The 23,970-nt window shown below is 35.8% G+C and overlaps 1 protein-coding gene across 5 annotated transcripts in view; it reads right to left on the reverse strand.

The window, feature by feature from the left end:
* The window catches only part of LOC124640683, a 38,494-nt gene extending 29,709 nt beyond the window's left edge, over positions 1 to 8,785 (reverse strand). For all 5 annotated transcript variants that reach the window (XR_006985581.1, XM_047178571.1, XM_047178569.1 and 2 more), the window contains exon 1: positions 8,474 to 8,785. The gene's annotated coding sequence lies outside the window, so the exon portion shown is untranslated. The remainder of the gene's footprint in view (positions 1 to 8,473) is intronic.
* Positions 8,786 to 23,970: the final 15,185 nt, after the last annotated feature.

Raw genomic sequence — 23,970 nt, forward strand, 5'->3', positions numbered from 1 at the left:
GCGGAATTTGTCACGCTTTGGATGTCCTGTTGAAGACTATTGAAAACTTGGTTTTAAAAAGTACTGCCTTTAGCTCAGATTTAAACTGTATTTGAAGAAAGTTTATGGTTTGAACCTGGCACTCAAAATTTAAAAGTCACTTTGAAAACTAATTTACGTATTCCTAACTAAATTATTAAAGACCTTATCCTTAAAGATATAAGTCTGTTGATCAATATTAGATCGGATAAGATCAAAATCACACAGAAGTCGAGATCTATCAACGTGCACAATTATATCAGTCCTTAGTCTGAAATAATTACTTCTCTCGTACTAAGCTTATGTAGGCGACTGGTATGCAAGGACAAGTTTGCCAAGCTATGTAATACATAATTCATTACAAAATGATCTCGCCACGCGCCTACCAGGGCGTGCTTTTTAACAACAATGATTGATTTACTTAGGATTTTAATAACCGATCTATCCGTTCATTGGAGATTGAGATAGAATTATATTGATATGAAGCTAATGTCAATCTGTAATCCACGGATAGTTTATTGAAACCGACAGTTAAACGAGTACACGCCTTAAAGGAACGTTACCAAAGTAACTAATGATAACAATCGCTTGTTGGTGAAACAATCTATTATTATAGCGTAATGTTTCAATCAATCAATCAATTTAGCCTGTCGTAGGGCATGGCTGGACTTGGGGTTTCAATTACTAATGAATTTGACTTGGCGTTCCCAGCTAAGTTTAGCGCACCCTATGTGAGTGAGATTACATCTGTAGACGGAAGCCGGTGAAGGAAAGTAATGTAAGATAGCTTGTGTAGGCAACTTAAATTATTCTAACAGTACCCTCGCACTGGACGTTTGGGCGTTTGTCCAACTTACGAGCTCATTCTCCATACATTATCACACATTATTTCATACCTAAGTAATTTATTTGAGCGGGCCTTCCACCAAAACAGTTTTTGAATCAAATGATTAGTTATTTACTTTTTCTTAATTTGAACTGTTTATTTCTAAAATAATTGCCAATTGCAACGCATTTAATTACACCAAAACATTTACTTGCTACTTCACATAGTGTCAGTAAGGAAAAAACGTAGTGCAACGGAAACTCCTTTACTCGACAATCATACAATGGCAATACTATAGCACCCTAAGTAGAGTAGTATTGTATTCAAACGGTCTCCTCGCAGTCTGCCCACCCCGCTTTCCGCCGGAAATGTAACCGTCTAGTGCGTTTGATGAAGATATTAAACTTACATCAACTTTAACGGTTACCGTAACAAAACAACAAAACTAGAAGATCATTTTTGGTGAACAAAATTATCATAAGTATGTTGGCAAAGGTACTTTAAACTGCGGTTAAACTTTACTATGACACTTGTGGTAGGTATTTGAGGAAACATTTGTTTTAAAGGCTCTGAAACTACTTGGCCGATTTGTAAAATTCTTTCACTGTTAGAAAGCTACGTTATCCCCGAGTAACATAGGCTATATTTTATCTGTTTACGGGCTGGAGTTCCCACGGGACGCAAGGGAACTACGGAACAAAGCTAGTTAAAAATAATTTGGCCAACTAACCATTATAACATAGAAACTTAATGTAAATGTTTATGAGTATGTACTAAGAAGGTTCCGTGATCTCATCCCAGCAAACCACTCGTGCCATAATAACCGGCAACAAAATAATAAACTTAACAATGAGCAGTTCGTGTTTACATTCTGCAGCCAAATCGCATGCGGTTAATACATAACAGTTTTACCCTACATTGTGACAAAATGCAGTTATGACCTACTTGGCAACACTCGTAGTTCTAATCGTGGTTTGATTTGCAGCAGTACATGACATGACTTAACGAGAATATTGGGACGGACACTTTATTAATTTAAGAAAATTAATTATGAGCTAGAAATAAAATTCCACACATAGTTACCTAATTTACTTTTTGCTCGTTCTCTTAAAGAGAAAAGACTTGTAGACCACGATGAAAAAAAGAATGATTAAGTTTTAAACATATTTTTTTCAGAACAACCCTAACAATATGATACAGTGTTAGGTACATTTTACATGCCAATAATACCAAACACCAGAGCCAATTCCCACGAAATGTTACAGCATTATACGAACATATCAATAGTATGTATAAAATGTATTCGAACATTTTATTAGCACTCGAAGCGTGATAATAAAACAATATTTTCGGTACCTAAAATATAGACTTCAAAATTGCACACGGTGGTCATAAATTGCAAAAACGTGACTGTGCTCTGTCTAGTTACAACCGCCAACTATTCATAGATACTAATAATACCTAATCATATAGATAGTCTACAGGTAGAACAAGTATATGAATGGATCATACAACTGAGTTAGTAATAACAAAGACTTCAATTGACGTAAACAAAGATAAGAATAGTAATTCGTATTCGGAGCACGTTGAGGCTAACCAGTGTCTCGTAATAATTCAATACAAGGTACTTTAGAGGTGGCAGATGCGCGTAAACGCCACACAATTTAAACACTCCATCATTGCTCGCTTATACAATATTTTATGACAATAGCAACATTCCAAAGAATTAAGGTAATTTGTCGTAATTTTTCACGACAATTCTATGTATGTAAAGATAATGCTGCGAAAGAACAAAACGTTTTCCTTAATGTAGCGGAAGGTACAGTTAGCATCGTAAATAAAATTAATGTGTTTTATTTTAATATTTCTCAACCTTCCCACAATTTGTGATATTAAAATACTGTCAAGAACATTGTTAATCTTGACTGTTTTCCTACTTGACATCGTTCACGTGCGGAGATGATTACCGTAACGGCCATTTTTATTATAACGAGAAAATGTCGCTATCACTCTACTTAATATCACATTAGGGACATTACAGACGTCTTGCTTATTTCATAGAGAATACGTACCACCTGCCAGGCTGAGATTCACACGTCTCGACTATAATGTATTCCACAATTTCCACAGCGTTGAGAAAGCTCGCTTAGATTTACATTGCATTTTGAAATTGAAAATACTCGAAAATTTTGTGGATCCTCACGAATATATTGCATGCGGATGTTTTAGCTACAATTTTGTTTATAAGCTGATCAGTTATTATTAAATAACGGGCTGTACGTACCTTTAAGAATATACTTAAAGCTCTTAGTCCAATTTTGATTCGAAACTTTCACGATACAGGAAAAACTAGGAAACTAGAGCACCTTACAATTTAAAATAAAATGTAAATTCATATAATTTAAATACATTACATACGTGCAGGCATGTGTAATTGCGTATTTAATTTAAGTAACACGCCGCGAATTGAGACAAAAGTCGTGAGAGAAGAAAGTTATAGTCTCACCAGAGACCGACTGCCTTCATTACATTTCTTGTAGGCAGGTAATTATATAGCGGGAACCTTATGTAACAAAAATTTCGTAATATTTGATAAACTTGTGTAAAACCGGTATAAAATGCCAACTTTTACTGGCCTGAAAATTATTTACTGTTTCGAAAGATTCTTATCATTAAAGCTTCAAGTTAAGATAATGTAGGAAGTAACAAAAAGTAATCTACTTTGTTTAAAACTAAACATTTCATTGTTATTTGCATAAGAATGGGTGTTTAATTAACTGGTTTCGTAGTAGTGAGATTTCGTACTGAAGTCGTCAGTTTTATCTTCACGGGCTAGTAGAACTGGCTGTAGATATTATATATGAATTAACTGCTTTAGCCGGTAGCCTTGGTTACGTGCTCTCGTAGATAACATCGTCACGTCAGCCCAACAGAGTGACACAGAATCGTGAGAGATGAAAGTCATTGTCACATACACTACTCCGAGTAATAGAAACGGTAGATAGGAACTCAAATGTGCTTTATCTACATTTCGAACAGCCTTTGGTTAAACTGTTTTCAACTCTGTGGCGCTGATTACAAAAATTCCTTTATTAAAACGCTTTTTCGTAATGGTCGTGTTCTATCTTTGTTGCGGTATTTTTATAGGAGATATTAAGCAATTTGTGTTTTGTTAGAATAATTAAAGGAATAAGTACCTAATCAAGTCAAGTAGTAATAGTTGTAATTAAACCAAATTTTATGAACACAATTGATACTTTTAATCAGAATTATTTGAGAATTAACGTGCAAATACTAAACATAGGCAGTTGTTAGCAAAGCAATGCTATAAATAGATCATAAAAACAACCGAGACATTTCTAACCTCCGTGCGAACTATGGCATTCACACTGACGCGAATACTAACGTACTAAACAAAACAAATTAACTTTAATAACTCATAAACTTCAGGTACTTTGTCCGACGAAACTTACTCAGCATTTTGTGTACTTAGTTATCTCAGCAAAACATCTTAACATAATGTGCTCTTTATTATTATTATGAAGTGACCCAACCCTTGGGTATTCTTCCACGAAACACTACACCTCTAAATTCTTAAGTGGCTTTAGCTAAACGAGCGATTGCAGGTCAGGATTACCCAGACCATAACGCTTAACTACTCATTTTACCACAATACCTTTGCCTTAATAAAATGACTTTAAATTAACCTTTAAAAATTGGTAGAACTTTTGTAGGTAAGTACCTATTTATAAAAAATGCTATGTCATTTAATTTGTTAAGACTGTCAGCCAGTCTCAATGCAAAAATCAGGTAACGTAAATATTCATATACAAAAACAACTACTCACGACCACTGCAGATAATATATAAACTAAACCCTTAATCACTGCCTCTATAAAAACGACCAGCAATATAAAGCTAGGTGTACAATGTAGGTACAAAGTTCCCGCAACATTCTGACACAATCCTTATCGGGCAGCATCCGTCACGTGTGTTTTAGCCGGCTTAATGTTAGGGACCCAGTTTGTAATGTAAACAGCCTTGCTTAGTGGGTGTAAGGCAAACTTGGTAACTGTAGGCAGCCGTAGTCGGCTTGTTCCCACCTGCTCCACAAATTCCTTCCCAACGGGTCCAAAGTGAAAAAAAAAAAACATTTTTTAATTAAAAATAATAAAATCCTTCCCTCTCCAAGATTTTAAGTACAGAGGCGTAATTTTAATATTTTGCTGATGATACACACAATTTTTTAGAGCCATGTAGAAGGACTTTGGAGGCATATTTCAATTTATTTTATTCTGCAAATTTTGGTCCCAAGTGGAAGGAATGTATGAGCACTTTGCTAACACTAAAACAATGGGTTTGGAGTAAATGGGAACAAGCCCTGTAGTGTCGAGATAAACGGCTCTACGGCTTGGCCCTCCGGCTGCAGGTGTTACGTAAACGACGCAGCCTGTAGCACCTATCGACCGGTCACTAGCTGCATACCACGTTGATGAGGCCAGATTTATCTCCAACCATATTTAAAGTTTTAATTTTAAATATTGCGTTTTGTGAACTTGTGTATAAGGACAATCAACTAATTTTCCACACTCAGAGCCAGTCTTCTCTTCTAAATTATATATTTCACAAACTAAACTTCCATGCATTAAATGTTGGCGTGTCTGGAAATTCTGAGTGCAACGCTCGTTAGAGATTATCGAGCTAGACGTTTAAAGTAACTCGTAGTACTACGAGAAACATGCTGTAAAACTGTTTTCTGTGATAAGGGTAATAGCAATAGTCGTGTAGGTACACAAGTATATGTAGATAAAGTTTCATATAGCTATGTGCATTGTGCAGAGATCTTATATCTGTTTATCGCCACGTCAAGCGAAACGCTCTAAAAGGGTCGAGATCGCATTTCGTTCTAAGAAATAAAGTGTTAAATCCGACATCGAAGCAGGAAGCTAATCTCCTACAGCACAGCCGCGCTTAGAAAGAGGAAATATCTTATTCCAGTTGACCTCAAATATTTAGCTTTTACTAGGAAACGAGTCTAGTATCCACTTTCCGTTTAAATGATAGAGCAGACCTTTATACCGTGGACATTGTTGAGTTTAATTATTTGCCAACGTAAAACTCGGAAACAAATTATGTATCACATAAACAAGAGACTGAATAAGCTAAAGAAACAAATATGACATACCTAGGTATACCTACAGCCAGGTATTTTTTTTATTGGGAAATCAATCTGGTAATGTCTCTCTATTTAGGACATGTCATATAACAAAAATACCTATTTAGTTTATTGTGCCTCTTTGACATGACATTTCAATACAGCCTAGCTAGACGATATAAATCAAACAAGCAAGAATTCAATTTAAGATAAGATACATAAAGGTTGGATAGAACGGAGACGTCCGTTGCATTCCAATAGTCCTTTCACGCTTCAGAGTGCTTCGCAATAATCTGCGCAATGTGCCATCGGTTAAATGTCGAAGAACAGATTGCTCACAGCGGCCTCACACCCATATTGGAATGGAATATTTGCTGAGATCTATAGCACAGCTTATTAAAAATCATTTACAGTAAAGAGAACTAGACATTCTGTGGCCAAGGAATCGCTGCATATTTTATTATAATTGTAATGATTAAGTGGTTGTAAATTAGTGTCACTTCCTTGATCATTGTCATGATAGACAAGATCAATCAGACCTTGAATAAGCAAGTCCTTTTCAAGGAAACAAACATTTGCATCGGCAACTGCACCGAAAAAAAACCAAACCAGATCAATACTAACAAAAAAGATAAGCATTTCAAACCAACAAGGGCAAATCAATTTGTATCAAAAACTAATTTGAATCATTAACTAAATTGGTGCCCTGGAGGTATTCAAATGACTATTGGAACAAACGCAACAAAACTGGAAAGGAAAGAAAGTTTTTTGTTGAACAGTGATCGTTGTGGAAGGCGGTGTGCGGGCGCGCGCGCCGGGCACTCACCCTGCGGGGTGCGACGCAAGGGAGAGGGGCATGCCACTACAACCCATACCTTACCTCAGCTGTGAACCACGGAAGTGCCTCCTATATTGCCTCTCTTTGATAAATCCTTTATAAGGCTCATCCGCTAAAGTGATTTATGAAATTGTCTTCCATAAAATATGTTCTGTCATACAGACCAAGTTTTTCTGGATGTGTCGTTTTATGTTCATGCCTTTTTAGGGATAGTATTTTGCTAGGAACTGTAAGTTGGCTTTGTTTTGCTCGATGTTTTGTTTCTTTGCAGCTTTTCTGTTCTCATAGTAGGTTTTCTTATTGGGTCTTAATCAGGGGCTGACCTTGCTTATATTTCTACCCTCAATCCTTTCAATAGTGCTTTTTCGCTTTTATAATTTCGTGTGCCTGTTTTTAATAAGGAAGAATCTAGTCCATGTTAGTTGCGAAGCATGAACCGTATTGGTAAAAGATTGCAATCGTAAAGGACTTCTTAAATTAATTGTTCTCATACTTATTCTTAGAAAAGCCATAGCGTTATAATGCAAATGTTGAGCAGCTTCGTAGTAACAAGTGCTTCCTAAACAAATCTTAAGCGTTGAATATCCCACAGCCATTCAACCAAACAAAGGTCTGTGGACAAAAAAATCTTTGCGTGCGAAAGGTCCGTTCAACTACCTACCTGCTTTAAAGACAAGTCGGTGCAAGAAAAGGCCTCTACGAGGTAGAATATGAGAAATGATGTGTCCCGCACTTCGCAGTCGATGACACATCGCCCTGGCCATATTTGATGATGATTTGATGTGCCCAAAATGTTTGCAAATAATTTTGCCTACATGACCGCTGAATTGTCACATAGAATGACTCATGAGCAGAATAAAGAATCTCTTTTGAATACGGGTAATGAAGCCTCACGTGTATCCGGCAATGCAAAAAGTGTAAACCATGAAATTTGTTCGAGTTTTGGTCAAAACAAATTCCATAACCAATTGGCCATGTGCTCATGAATACCATTATTGCCATACTTTTGTTGGACTAAGATAGAAAAAATCCATTACGAATTATGGAATGTTGGTTAATTGGTGGCAACCATTAGATTTCTACTGTGTTAATGTTTATCAACTCGTTCTAAAACTTTTCATCGAATACGATGATAACCTTTGATATTCAGTTAATTGTAAAGTAGGTCATTCTTAAATCGTATCAGTTGCACTAATTTCTGTTCAATGCTAATCTTTATATCTTTATTTAGTTTAATGTTGTAAATAACATTCAAAACATTGAAGAGTGCAGCTATTCTGACTGTATCCTGTGATCTGTTGAGGATCTTTCAAATGTTTATGGTGAGGTATAATGTTAAAAACAAACGTGTAAGTGAAGCGAGTCCACCTGTTGGCGAGACACCTGGCGCACAGGGGTGGCGTGCACTGGGCCACTCCACCACCAATGTTTATCTCATCTACAAATATTTAACCGTCGCGTGACTAAACTTGAGATGGATTCGAGCCGCCTCGCCTCGGAGAAAATTATCAAAAACTTAACAAAGATAAAAAGTTCAAAATCCTTTTTCTAAAGCCTCTTAATACATACCGAGTATAATTATACTAAACTAGTCAAACAACTGTCTAGTAACTAGTACAATATCCGGTTTAGCGTACCTTATTCGCTGGCGGCATCAAACACTCTTCGGCCTCGGAGGTCTACAGGTATTGCTTCATTTACTACAATCTTTTAAATAACACTAAGTTATTGAAACACTACTGACACTTTTCACTAAACACAAAAACTTTTAATCCGATTGCTATCTGCCATCTGCAGTTCACTGTTTCCTATTAGTTTTGTTTCATTTTTTTCGTACGTATCAACTACTTTTCATTTATGTTTATCACTTTTATTGTTTTGTGTTAGCGCATTTTAAATTAAATTAATTTCGATTTGTGATTGTTTAGGAGAACGCTCGCGGCCGTCCGCCGTCGACTGTTGGAGTAGTAACGTACTCGCATCGCGGCAACCACCACGCTGAGTGGGAGGAGGACCATGAGACAGTGCTATGGACTACGTATGCGTCAGACAGAGACGGCCACAGACGTCATCACTGCCACATCTATAAAGCAACTAATGAAAACTGTCCTCCAAACAAATGAAATAACTCACAAAGTTGAGGGTCTCCATTTTAACAGTATAATACAGGTTTTACCTGTGTCCGACGGCGTGCCAATAAGGTAATTTGAATTCCTGTGGAGTGAAAAAGACAGAGATTTGTGTCGAAGGCTCTATACACGAGTCGCGAAGGGTTACAGTTCGGAAAGAAAATGTTAATAAATTAAATTTGAATACTGGGTTCGTTAACGGTCACAACGAGTCACACAAGTTAAACAAGAGGTTTTAATACCGTCTAGTGTTGATAATAACAAACCGGTTCCATCTCATTTAGGTAGATATCATAGATAGTGTCTACCTACGTAAAAGTTTTACGCCTCAAGATTTTTCCTAAAGATATTTTAGCATATTGTATTTTACCTACATAAAAATACACTGCGACCGCAATATTTACTTCTAACCTTTTTTGTGTCATCTAACTGCAGTTTACAAAACTAAAAAAATATACGAATACTTTCTCAAAATGTTCCAAAATAAGTTCCGAATCAGTTAACTCAATAATCACGTAACGGTTACTTGAAAAAAAACTTTTTTACAAAAAAATTAAACCGACTTCCCAAGACACTAAAAAGCAAAAAAAAAACTATTTTTAGGTGCATCGGCCTAGAAGTCGGTGTCTTATGGATGTTACTAAGTTAATTTTGCCACCGACTTCTAGGCCGATGCACCTAAAAATAGTTTTTTTTTTGCTTTTTAGTGTCTTGGGAAGTCGGTTTAATTTTTTTGTAAAAAAGTTTTTTATTTAAAGCTTTTCAGTGATACGAATAGTTGTCACTATCCATACAAGTGGGAAGTTCTCATCAATACAAAGAATATAAGTCCAAATACGAGGTATTTTACATATTCAGTTGTCGAGTTCCCTCGACTTTCTCTGGTCTCCATCATCAGGTCAGCTCCAAACCTTCACTGTTGCAAAGGTCTTGTCAATACAAATAATTTAAGCCCAAACACGAGGTAGTTTACATATTCAGTTGTCGAGTTCCCTCGACCCTCTCTGGTTTCCATCATCAGATCAGCTCCAAATCTTCACTGTTGAATAGTGCTTTTAGGCGTACACCTGAGTGTCAAGTTTTTACCCTATGTATGCCTACAACTTTCGAAGGTTGCCCTCGATTTCTCAGGGTTTCCATCATCAGATCCTGACCTGATGACTATGGGACCAACTGGCAGCTATTCCGAGTCGAACAAAAAAAGAATCACGTAAATCGGTCTATAAACCTCGGAGTAATCGATGTACATACATAGAAAAAAAAAAAAAAAAAAATATACCGGCCGAATTGATAACCTCCTCCTTTTTGGGAAGTCGGTTAACAAACACCAAATAGTTACGCAAACCTTAGGACAAGGCATTGGTTATAGTTGCAGTACCTTCAAGCATGATTCATAGCACAAAAACGCGGTTACAGTTCTATTTGGCTTTCTTAGGCCTAAATACACCGACAACACAAACGTCAGTTTCTTAAAGCCCCTGTTAACTACTAATTTTCACGTTCAATTTGCAAAGTACGCAGTTGTTTGAAGAATAACGGACATTTTTGCTGTCGGTGAACTCGGGCCGTAGTTCTGGGTAAAGAAAAGCTTCACTTTTACCAATTAGCTCAGTGGCCCATGAGCGATCGACAGAGGCGGCTTTGTTTCCCAAAACAAGTGAAAATCTATTCGATATCGGCATCGGCACACTTTCGATGTATCCGGCTGCAAAGTTCCATTGTGTAACGTCAAAATGTATCACTGTGTTCATTTGTTTATTGTTTTTTGTGCACTTCAAAGGCAAGCTTAAAACATTCGGCACAAAAACTGAAATGATATAATGTTCGCAAAAAAGTACTTGTAGGCACAAGCTAGTTATAACGTATTGTATGTCTTAAAGCATCTTTAATCACGGACGGCATGGATAACATTAATATCCGAATATTAAATACGATAAACAACGTATTCCCAACCAAAAATTGTTTGCTCTACGATTTTGCAAATTATTTCAGTTTTCTTCTATAACCGACTTCTTTATTCCAAAGTTATCGAAAAAGACATCTTATCTAAAACTACGCATGTTTCCTAAGTAGCTATGATGTTTATCTTTCGTTAATGCAAATGAAATGAAAACAAAGAACTATAAGAAGCAAAAAGTGTGCCATCGGGTGGCTCGTATCCGTAAGCTTTCATTGTTTCTCGCAGTCCCTTCCAGTTCTCGCACCTACTGTGTTATTACTATCGCTTTAACATTAATTAGTTGCCTCAGAACTGGGTGGTACTGCCCACAGAAACATAATGTTGACTGATTGAAAAACTTGCCTTCTCTGGGAATACTATAATTTTCACACACATCTGTGTTATTTTCTTTTTGATAGCATTACTAATTATTACCTTTACGTTTCTCTACCAACCTTCAAATTACAAGAAAATGATCTACTTATGCGAAAGACACAAAGTGAGAACAGTGAAAGTGATTCACTTTCGGATTTCTACACCTTTTTTCGTGAATAAAAACCAAATTACCTTGAAGAAAAACAATCCCGTCGTAAACTATGCGGACGTGCATAAAATTCCTTGTTAGTAGATTTGTTTCGTATTGATCAAAGAGGCGATTAGAAAGGAGCGGCAAATAAGTAAATCAGCTTGATAAATAGGTGACAGTCACGTCGACAGTTTTCACTGATGACATTGCTATTTTGAGTAACCAGAACACAAAAGGGGGCGATACTTGTCACAATATATTTTTAGGTCTTATTTGATTTGAAGTGGAAGTTAGCCGGATTCTCACAGAACCATGTCTATAAGACCTTCAAGTCAGAATATATTAAAGCCTAAAAGGCTCGTACATTGTCCGTGAGCCGGTTAATAACGGACATGATCTGAGTGAATGGAGTGCGTCAGCTTTGGGTACCAATTTTCGCCAGATGTCAGCGCGTGATCAGCATAAGAGTGAGCCAATGGAAATCGAACCAGCGCCTGACCCCTTTCTCTGATGAATAGTAATGACCCTACTTGGATTGTTCGTGGTGCGTCATGCCAGCATATCGATTATATATGCATCAAATCCAAGCTTTTGTGGGTTACGACGTGCCAAGAGATTCGTCATAAACGTGTCCGAGTTGATGACATCGAAATACAAATAGTTCTTTCTATGTAACATTAACACTTCCAAAAACATCTCATGTACCAATATTTACACCAACTCCTAAAATAATGTAAGTCACACTTAAACAAGGGCACTCTTCAAAAGCTTTATTATAAGTTAGGTATTTTCATTCGCTACTACTCTTTATTATTCATATTTCTTGCAACATCAAAGCTAAAAACTACTTAACTAAGAACTACTCTGTACCACAGAAATTGTATGTTCATGTGTGTAAAAATATATAATAAAATACCCCGAACTATTAGAGAACTTCCATTAAGATTATTTAAAGTAAAAATGAAGCAATGGTTGGCACAAAAATGTTATTATACTATTAAGGATTTTTTAGAAAATAAGTAATTAGTTTGTAATTTATATAATTTTGTAATAAATAATAATGTACCTGCCCGAATGGGCCTTAATTATTGTATGCCCAAACGGGCTGATTGTTGTACTGTATGTATATCATTATATCTAACACCTGTAACCAACACAATCAACACAATAAAGATTACTTTACTTTACTTTACTTTACTAAAGTTACCTGAAAAGATTCGTTGCTGAAGCCCGCGTAGAGGCTCTCAAATCAAATCTGATACAGTAGTATTTTCAACAGCATTTGACCTAAAAACTGGAATTCTTTGTCGTCGTATCTGTACGCAAGTAAATGCACTCAAGTTTTATCATGTAATTAGTGTCTTATAAGGCGCACGTGCAGTATTTTGTACGATACGTGTATGTAATGAAGGGCTTGCTTGCCATGATCCAATCTCCTAATTGAAGCACATTTATACTGCCATTTGCGGCTAGCGTCGAGTTCCAAATTTCCAACTACGTTTATTTAGGGCTCCGACAGAAACCCAAAAGCCAAACTAAAAATACTTACTTACATAAATATATAATAGATTCCGGTATTGATCGAATGAGACAATGTACGCATTACGGTTCTGTCTAATGGTATATCGAATGAAAGCAATTTAATACATATTATGTTTATGATGTACTGATGGAGAGCGTGCCAGCAATTCAGCTCAAAAATAAATGTATATTTTCTTTGAAACATACAAATATGAGAGCTTTTGTCAACGAAGTAGGACAGTCTTAGAAAATTTAATTTGACCTTTGGGAGGGGGAGCACTCAGGATGTGCACTTCCACAATAGAAATAAAAGAAACAAGAAGCTTTTGCTTTCTTAGCAAAGAAGTCTGCTTACTGAAGCACTCTTGAGAAAATACAGCTTTGTTCACGTCTCATGAAGATGCGTAGAAAATATAAAGACCAACATGCGTAGAAAATATAAAGTTCGTAGGTACCGTGGGGTAGGTAGGTATCAAATGCTGCACCCGGATAGCATCTCACAGACGATAATTCAAATTGAACATGAAATTACAATTTCGCGAACCTCCATTTTCGTAGGAATCGGATACTAGTGCACTACACCTGAGCTGGAAAGGTATCGATTTAAACTATTTAATCATTTACTTTCCCCGAAACGACGTTTGATCTAAGATTAGATGAACGCCATAGATTGTGACATTATTACTGCGTTATAAAAGAAACACATCGACCTGTTTTGCACAATTAACGATGGAAATAAACGTATCAGGCTTAATGGGTTTGTGCAATGTTGTTATAACGAGTTAGTTAATAATGTCATTTTATGGTCTCGATGAGGCTGTTAAATAGTAATTGGAATAAAATGCAACGCGGAATATATCACACTAGCTCATTTTCTATGGTTTCGCATGGCCTTGGTTTAAAGTATTCACTTTATGTAAGTACAAAGTTGTTAAAGGTTACCTTTATTCTTAATCGCATGTCGTCAGACATATTACTACATACCTAAGTTTATCGTGAAAATCGTCACTTCCAAAGTCGAAACAGCGAATAAACGTAAGTATCACAATTCCGTAACAGAACTAGGAAATCTTTTAATTTCTTCAGCATCAAAATTACATTCATCAAATGGACCCGAAAGCCTATTTCTCATCTAAAACCACCCTGTCCAAATGTAGACGCTAGAATTTCCTGCACACAACTCTAGACCGGCTGCGCGAAGTCTGCTCTTTCTAACAATGCGTCTAGACTTTTCATTACTCGCTTTACACTAAAGCTAGACAGTGTGGTGTGACACCATGGACACAGAATAGCTGACGCACTAACAATAGAAACTTTTAGTTTGAATTATTACACAGGAAACGGACGTTTATTTTAGGAAACCTTCGAAAATGGAATCGCGTGAAGTAATGACATCGTATTTTTCAGTAAAATGTAATAGAGGTAAGCTTACAGATTTAAAATATGCATTTAAGTAAATGTAGATACATACTCTCCGAGATTCGTTGCAAAATATGATAAAAGCTTTCAAAGCTTTTGTGAAAACCAAAATATAATTCCTTTCATTTTGTATTTGATTGTATTATTCTGAATATAACAGAAACAAAATAAACAAACAAGAATTAATTACCGCCCAAAGCCTATGTAAGCGTAACAAAACAAAGGAACGTTGTGAGATGTAGTTCTATTTAGTACGCGGTTGAAAGAGCTGTGGCTTTGTGGTGGAAGAAGCGACAGACGACAGTTCCCGACACAAGTGCTGGGTAAACAAGAGCCAGCTGACAAGACTGCTAGCTCACAGCCAACGAAACCACTTCACTAAACTTTAATATCTCATACGAAGACACAATAGGCGGCAGTCACCATTGCCAGGAAAATACGTTCCTCTGATAACGATCGATAACTACGTCTGAGTATTTTTAGCTTTCAGCTTTCCTAAACATATCTCTACAATGAGAATTTATGTGAATATTCTCCGCCGGGATGCTGTGTGTAAATGGAAATATCGACACATATGAAATATGTAAACAGAAAGTAACGGGAAAAGCTTATGAAATATTTACATGCGCGAGACCTTTAACTTTCTTTATCTGCTTTCGACGTATTCTGCACCACGTTATAGAGATATCACATAGGAAGTTTTATACGTTTTTTCATAGAACCACATCATTTAAGAGCTGTAGTCATCGTCTATGGTAGCAAGTTTCTGCCATTAACAGACCGGATAGCAAGCTTTAATGATCCAACCTTTACTTCTTTAATAGGAAAAGTCGTTTCATAGCCACCGCGTGGTAGAACTAATGACGTGTTTTAAAAAACTTTAATTCGTATGTGCAGTTACTTTCAATGCATCCTAATTATTACAGTCCTTGGGTTTTTTTTTTTTATTGGATACGAAACATCAGTCGGGTTTGATGTCAATTAAATTTAGATTAAGGTGTCGATCAAATTCATTAATGGGTAAGTAATATACACCTCACAATTTTGTTTCCTACGTAATGAATGATTGGCTATCATCAACATTTTATTCTGCTTATTCAATACAAATGGTTACAAAAAAAGAAATAGTATGTGTTACAATAGTGTTATGATATCTTCACCTATATCATTGAATAAGTAGTGTTACACGTGTTCAATAGGCATGATGACAAATTTTTAAATTCCTTTGTATGATGTAGGTATACGTCTACTTTATATGAAAAATTATTAATTTTAAGAAAATGCGAAGTTTTTTTATCAAATAATTGCATTTTTCTCTGTCCACTTTGAATCCGGCGCGAAAACGCTTGTCAGTGTCATGTCGTCACTTGTGACGTCACGACTGAAATTACAAGACGCAAGTAAACAACGCTCGTGCAATAATTAAGTTTTTTGTGTTATTAAATATGAATTCGAAAGGGCATAGGTGTTGTGGGGTCCCCCAGTGTAAGAACACATCTAAAACAACTCCTGATAAGTTATTTGTGTACGTTCCTCACAATAAAAAAATACGAAACAAGTGGCTTAAACTTGCAAAGCGAGATTCAAAAGCAATATTGCCCAGGGTACAACTTTATTTTTGTGAAGATCACTTTGATGTAAGTTATTACATAGTTCTCTAGATTCTAGCATAGTTTATAATGTAAATAACTATTTCGAGGTTAGGTTTCATCTCTCATTGTTGTTTAATTAAACTAGTATACTTACATGGAAGTTTTAACATTTCTAAATTCAGCTGAACAAAAATCTTTATTTGATGCCAAAAACTTTCCCAGCATTATGATATCAATTCTAGGCAAATTAGCGCTGTTTGCCTTGATAAATCCGGGCTCCATAACTCGTGTTATAAACAATTAATTAATTAAAAACAAAGATCGCAGTGGAAGTTCACAATAACGAAATGTGACTTTCTCGCGCTTTCGCGCGAGTTGTTTTCAGAGATGACGTCACGAGCTCTGATTGGTGTTCAAGATATCATGGCGGATTGCCTTATTTCGTAATTTTATTTTATAAAAATACATATTAATCACATTATTAATAAAGAAAACAATGCGCGTTTTATATTCCAAGCTTCAAGTTTAATTTAATAAATATATTATTTTAATGATTTTTGATTACTGTCATCATGCCTATTGTTCGGTTGTTACTACGTGTGCTGCCTTACACAAATATTTGAAGAGATTAAGTTATATAAAACTTGAAACATGTTTCATGTGTTACGACGGGTAGTGGGCTGCCCGGGTTGCCAAAAGTCCTTCACGAAAACAGTAATTTTAAAGCCCAAAAACCCAGTGCGATCAAGTTTGAGAATAATAAAATCTTACAAAAATACACAAGAAGCCTCTTAAAATATTCTTGTTGTGCATACTTTAGAGATTGTAGAACTTCCAAAGAAAATGATTCAAGTTAGGAACATTTTTGCAGGAACATCGGTAATGTTTGATTTGCATTTTTGAGACCTAATCATTTTAGACTACCAGTTGCCATTAATATAAACTATACGTTTTTGCAAAAACAAGTTCGACGGAACAAAACCTAAATTACTTCTTATGTAAAGAAAAAACACTCACCATTCCCAAAGATGCACGAGGCAGTCGAACATGACACATCCATGTTCCGTGCTCATGCACGAAGCTGCTGGGGCCGCGGTCGCCATCTTGTTTTCACGTTCCACTAATGTCGCACTACCCTCGCATCCGATATAATTTCACTTACATACAAAGTCCGACACAATCCGATGATGACGCCTACCAATTTTGTGAAGACAATCTCTGGAAAGAGAAAAGTGCCAATTAGATTTGATAAGGTCGTGAACATTGTAATGAAATGAGATGAAAGTGAAATTATAGGTGTTCTTGTGAGGTTTTCGTGTTGACAATTCGTTTGAGAGGCATTCTATTTTCACAGATTTTTGTTTTCTATTGTATATTTTCATGACAAGGATACATAGCTACAATAATCAGAAGATAAGTCGTCATATCGTATATAATAAATGGAACATCAGATTAATAACAGCGACCAGTCGATCATAAATCCAGACTTCAGGGGCCCGATTCTCCTAAGTTAATAATGTCAAAATCGAATAGAAATCGAATCGCAATAGCAGTTTTAACCATATCGGGCATTCTGCTACTAATATATGACCAATCGTATTCCAAAGACATTCGATTGGTTTGCGATTGGTCTGCTATTTTGGTGATTTTGGTCTATAAGGCAGTTTGCTCTACAATCATATTGCAATAGTTAATCATTTGCAGATGAAATGATTCATTATTGAATGACAGAAAAGGATACAAAACGTTTATTTAAAAAAAAAATAGCGGAATGCCACATACGTTTCAATCGTAATCGAGTCGGGATTGGATCGCAGTCGAACGTGAATCGTATGTTGCTTAAGTAAAATTAGGAGAATCGGGCCCCTGGATGTTTCTCAGAAATGACACTATTAGAAACTCATAACTACTAATAACTGCTCAACCATAACTACTCAACTATACCTATTATCTCTATAAGCGATAGAATGTTTGTTGTGCACTCTTAATCATTACAAGCTCACTGAAAACTCATGAACGACTTAAAAATTCGTCAATTAGTATGACGCGAAATCTTTAGGCAGTCCAGATAAAGCCTGTTTCAGCATCATTCCTGGTTTATGCTTCATTCCGCAAAATACTCAAAGAATTTGTGGAAAACATAAATGATAATATATCAAAGATAACACTTAATTAACAGCTAAGTTCGTAAAGGAATCAATGCTGAAATAATAGTAAGCAATTAGTTCCTTAATTATAAACATGAAGCTTATCTAGGAGATCATTATCGAAGTGTTAACTGGGTACTTTGGTAGTAATTACCTATCTAGCTAGACGCAATTAGACAAGTGGCTCTTTTACAAGAAGCAACCACTAGCGGAAAAGTAAAACAATCACTATTTTGTAAATTAATCAAAATGTTAAATATTGCCTACTACCTTAAAATACCGCCAGACGAGCCATTTCAGATCTTGCTATTAATAATATTCCTAGATATCAGTTGGCACAAGCCACAACTCTTTCGAACAATACTGCAAAGCCATAAACCAAGTAGTGTTATCTTTAGATTCACAGAATTCCATTGGGAAGCTCCTATACTTTCATCGACCGCAACAATAATTCACAAACGAACAGGTATTTGTGGCAAAATAACGGTATTTTAAAGTTATATTCGTCATAACATAACTATTACAAGAACCTATCAAAGTATTACACGATAGTTAATGTTTTTATGGAAAAGTGCAGCATGTCATAATAGCATTTGGGTCACAGTAATAGCGCTAAACTTGCTTCAAAGAAATTAAATGTTGCAGTGGTCGTAAACACTCGTTAGTGTTACATTAACACGTTTTATAACTAACTGAATATCCGTTCTGAGACGTTAAAATCTAATTAATTGTTGACCTCATTTGATTTTGCGAAAATCCAATTTCCGTTGAACATGGTATTTCCAGTGGTTACTAAAAAGAAGATATTTATAGTATTACCCGTTTGAAAAGTCTTTCAACAAAATAGGCTATTGATCACCAACCATTAAGTTAAGAGGTTCGACGCCGCATTTACTACCATTTTCATGGTGTTTTAAAGTATCTCTGTTACATGACGCATTTCCATAATATACCGTACCGTACATACAATGTTCTATGTCTCTATGCCGTACAACATTTACCATAGACAAGACCGGAGATAGTGGGACACTTAATAATTTACAATGCGCCGCCTAGCGGTCGGCGACCGGCGCGATTTGCTCTATTTCAAACGGTTGACCGTCATCAAAGTTGCTATTAAGTAGGTACTGTGTACTTGCAAATCAAATCTAACTTCATATAACACGTTCCGAACTTCCGCTTACTTGTGCTTGCTAGTTTACAGCGCTTCTGGGCAATGAAGATAGTTTCCAGACATTAATTAAAACGGTATTGAAATTGATTCAGTATTCGCAATATAAACTCCTTAAGCAATAACCAATTTTCTCGGAAATCGGAAAATTTATAAGATTGTATGTAAATACGATCAAAGTAATGACAATACACAAACTGGATTTTCAATATCGTTGAAAATAGTACAAAACACGTTACTTATGAGAAGTGATCAGTTAACAACATACAGTACCTACGACTTATTATCCCATAAATAAATATCTTTCTTATATTCTGAAGTAATCGTAATATTTAAATGTAGCAGTTATTAATTGGTTCAGTTACATATATTACCTACGTGATTTTATTTGCGCATAAGATGAGCGATTTAATTTTAAACGTCTCGTCACTATAGTGCCTAAAGCTTTTTTTTAATTTCACATATCATGCAAGCTCATAAATTATTGAAATAGGCACCATAGCAATTGAACCGTCGCCAATAAAGTGCACCCTTATCTAATGCGGAGGGGACGCCCTTGGAAAATTTGCGAATTCGGATGCTAACTAAACTAGGGAGTAGAGATGGTACAGACAATATCCTCAGGCAACTGTTTGTAGATTGGGATTCGGTAAGAATATTATTTTCTTCCGTAGGTATGTACCTAGGTACTTTCATCCTACGTTTTCAATATCCTTACTTACTTTATTGTATATTATACCTATATTCAAAAGCAACTAGATCAGTCTGTCGCGTCTTCAAGCCAAAACTACCGCACTGTAAATGAAAGGTACACAGATATTCCATAGCCTTGTTTTTTATCCGGATGCGACAAGTATTTCCCTCCAGATACGGATATAACCGCTAGAAACAGCTAGTTCGTGACAAACGACAAATGAACCGAATAATGTGTAATGTCAATCCAAATTAATTTACACTTAAAGTACATAAAATATTTAGTGAAAATGCTCGCCCACAACTTCTACTAAACCTCTTAAGATTTATTTGAATAGTTAATTACAGGATTAACACGCTTGACCGATAAGTACTGCCGGAACGTAGGCAGTTACCTTCGTATTGTATTTATGTCAAAACTGACAGTTATCAGATGATCGGGGCGTGCGGCCAGACAGTGAAAGTGTCCCTACCGAACGGTTAACGGTACTTCAGTTAAGTACCTTCAGGCTAAACAAACCACCTTTCCGTTTTTGTCGAGACTCCCAAAGACTGCAAGTCATCTTTTTTCACAAAGAGATTAGAAAGAAGAAAGCAATCAAAGTCTAATTCCGAGACAAACTTTAATGGCGGTATCATAATTCAAATGTTTATTGCATTTCTAGTAATTAAATTCCCATGCTTCATTATGCTCATAAATTCTACTGCATCTACCGTTTATAGGGAAACTTCAATTTTATGATGACAGCATTAAAATCTACGCAGTATAACCAGTTGTAAAATCTCTTGCAGCCCATTAAAACGCTAGAGAACTTCAATTTTCCGTTTTCCAATGTTTCACTCATCCGGTAATAGTAGGAATAGTTAATGGTCACCCTAGCCAAGCTTTTCTCTCGTGGTTATAGTCGTCATACTTGGTTCTATCGATGTTTGACTGGTTACCGTCGTCTGTAGGTAAACAGCTTTCGTCGCGAAGGGCCGCTGACTTTCGACCATTCGTGACCAACCAGTCCTATATGTTAAAATAAATTAACAAATGATCAAGAGTGAAAGCAAAAATGCAATTTAATCACCTTGTTTCAGAACGAAAGTAAATCAACGCTGCAGACTGTAGTATTAAATAATTAATTTTACGATCACATATGATTCATTTTGTCTGTCCAATACACACAATCTTCATTTTTAATTCGATAAGAATGCAATGAATTGAAAAATCTCACTATATGGCTTAAAAATAACCAAAGTATCGAGGGCCTTTTACAAATCAGTCGACAGGAAATTAAAGAACAATTGGAGATAATTGGAGATCCCAAGAGCAGTCGTTTTGGCTGGTCGCCCCTATCCCAAGCGCCGGAGGTGACGGATTTGGCACGCGAGGAGACAAGGGTGGCAGTGGCAGCGTGCCACAGGCTCACGGTCAATGACACTCACGATTTCAGAACTTATTCCGAGGGGGTGGACTTAACGAGCTCGCGTGCAGTGATTGGACAATGCGACAATATTAAATAATTGAAATTAAGTTTAGAAAAAATAAAACAGCCTTTAACGATTATGAAATGAAACTACCGTGTAATATAAGTATTGTTACTTTTTTGTCTTAGGATAATCCAGCAACATGTTTAAAAACTCCTAACTCGGATGACTCGCGAAAATTGTGCGACAACCCACAACACAAACTACGTGAAAGCACGTAGTAGTAGTTTTCACTCAAACGTGAAGTCAATTCTATTAAACATAAAATGTATTTGCGCTTTATCGGTTATTAGAAATTTTTATTTATGTACCGGTAATATAATAAACAATAAACTGATAAGAAACAATCATACTTTCATTCGTTTACTGCGTAGAAAGCTAAAACGTACTTTCAGTTCGATCTAAAAGCTGACCACTACTATGAAATGTACACGAAAATCCAACACAGACATAGGTTGTACCCGATGGCGATAACTAGGTCATCTCAACGTGCTAATAATTATTACTTACCTAGACTGAAGCGGTTTTGCGACGCACTTGTTTATGGTTCAGAACACATTGTGGATGCTTAACTAAATCACTGGCACATGAAATGATATTTACAACAAAAATCATAAGGAACTGTTTGGTTGAATTTATGATGTTTTAGAGGAAAATTGTTGATTTAGTCGTACAAAAGCGGTGTATCGATTGAGCGGCGCCTCACCACGGAATGAGCCCGGCCCGCCACCCCATGCGCGCGTTTTCCACGCTTTCCCGCCAGTACACCGTGCCGGGGGTGGTTTGAAAACTCTCGCCGCGCGTTCTACTGCGCATTTTGTTTGTTTTATATTAACCTATAACATCATCTGATCTTGTTACATTTATGAAAACGTTATACCAACATCGTATTGTAACGAATAACTTTTGATACGTTTTTGCCTATCTTCTCCCTATGAAATTATTTTTATTTAAGCACGGCAGACTGATTCAATTTTAAAATATCTAACTTTTATCAAATACTGCTAAAAAATCCTATATTATGTTGTATTTAACACACTTAATTTATACTTAACACCTAGCATCTACGTTAATATTTTATTTTCAGTTTCGATGAAAACTTTTTTTCCTTGAAATCACATTCCTATTTACAATGAAATATTGACACAACGGCTAAAGAATTTAGATGATTTTAACTTACCGAAAAAAAAAGCTTTCTTTCCACAAATGTTCTAGGATTTTTTTTCCTTTTCCATAAATTCGATAAGAACCAGAAAGAAATAGATAATCTTTAACATTCTATATTTAAAAGAACCTTTTTCCGGTTTTCATTTTCAGCCAGCTTTTTAAATATTGAGGAGGTTGTTATTATATTCCTGCAAGTATATAATTACATTTACAATATGTTAATATCTAAAGCATCGTTGACTTTAGCAATAAACAGATCTAGCAGGGGTTGAGTTCTATGAGGTTGGGGTGGGTTAGGGAGCACCCTCGCTCCCCGCAGCCTCCCCTCTTCTCCCCTCAACCAACAACGAGTGTTTTCACAACAACGCACCCACGCTGCACTAACGTCCTCTTGGCAACTAAGTACATCCTTTAACTTCACTTGAGCATCATAATTACAGCGACGAGGTTTTTCGCTAGTTTTTATTTTTATTTCAAAGTGATCGTTACTTTTTATGAGGACTTAGATTACAGTTTTAATGGCAGTAGAGTTTCATCGCAATTTCCCCAGCTTCATTATTGGACGCGATTGAACAAAAATGTGTCCTTACTTTATTTGAAATACATACATAAGGGATTACATAGGCGTAGTACAGTGGGTAGGTACATAAGAAGTTTCATAAGGGAGTTGAAAAGAGATAGACTGTCTCAAAGTGACGTTTTTTTTACTTTTATGAAACTGTTATCTATTATTAAATATTTTTAATTATAATTAAAAAAAAAAACTCTCGGCAAAACAGAACAATAAAAATATTATAGCAATACGTAGTTATTCATAATATATTATGTTTTATTAAATGAGAAACATCTAATATACATAAACAACAAGTGGTATGAAAAAAATGGTCTATAAATAACAATAACAATCTTTCAAAACAATAATTGTTATAGTTTATTCTATTGTTTTTTTCTTAAAAATAAAGGAGAAGCGCCCTTCAAGAATTATTTTTAAGTTTTATAAAATAAGAATAGAAAAAAATAATATTGTGCGACAATGCTCCACAAACAGAAACACTTGATGCGGCATACGTCGCCGTCGGGAAAGAAGACTTATTTGAATTTCCCGCAAAATATATCGTAAACCTATGTCGTCGCAAACGTAAAGCAAAAAGATACCGAAAAAAACTTGAAGAATTTACCGATGCAAGTTTTTTATGGGTAAAATTTTAATTCTTTTTTTTTCTTTGCAGAATCCATACTCGGCTAATAACATTTCACCGAACCGAGCCGAGCAAACAAAAATATTTTTTACGTTTTGTAACCTGAAGTTCGAAAGCTAGCAACATTTTGTTACACTGACTGTCTATCTCGTCACTCG

This window comes from Helicoverpa zea, chromosome 21, assembly GCF_022581195.2.
Source record: "Helicoverpa zea isolate HzStark_Cry1AcR chromosome 21, ilHelZeax1.1, whole genome shotgun sequence".
In the NCBI taxonomy this organism is placed as follows: domain Eukaryota; kingdom Metazoa; phylum Arthropoda; class Insecta; order Lepidoptera; family Noctuidae; genus Helicoverpa; species Helicoverpa zea.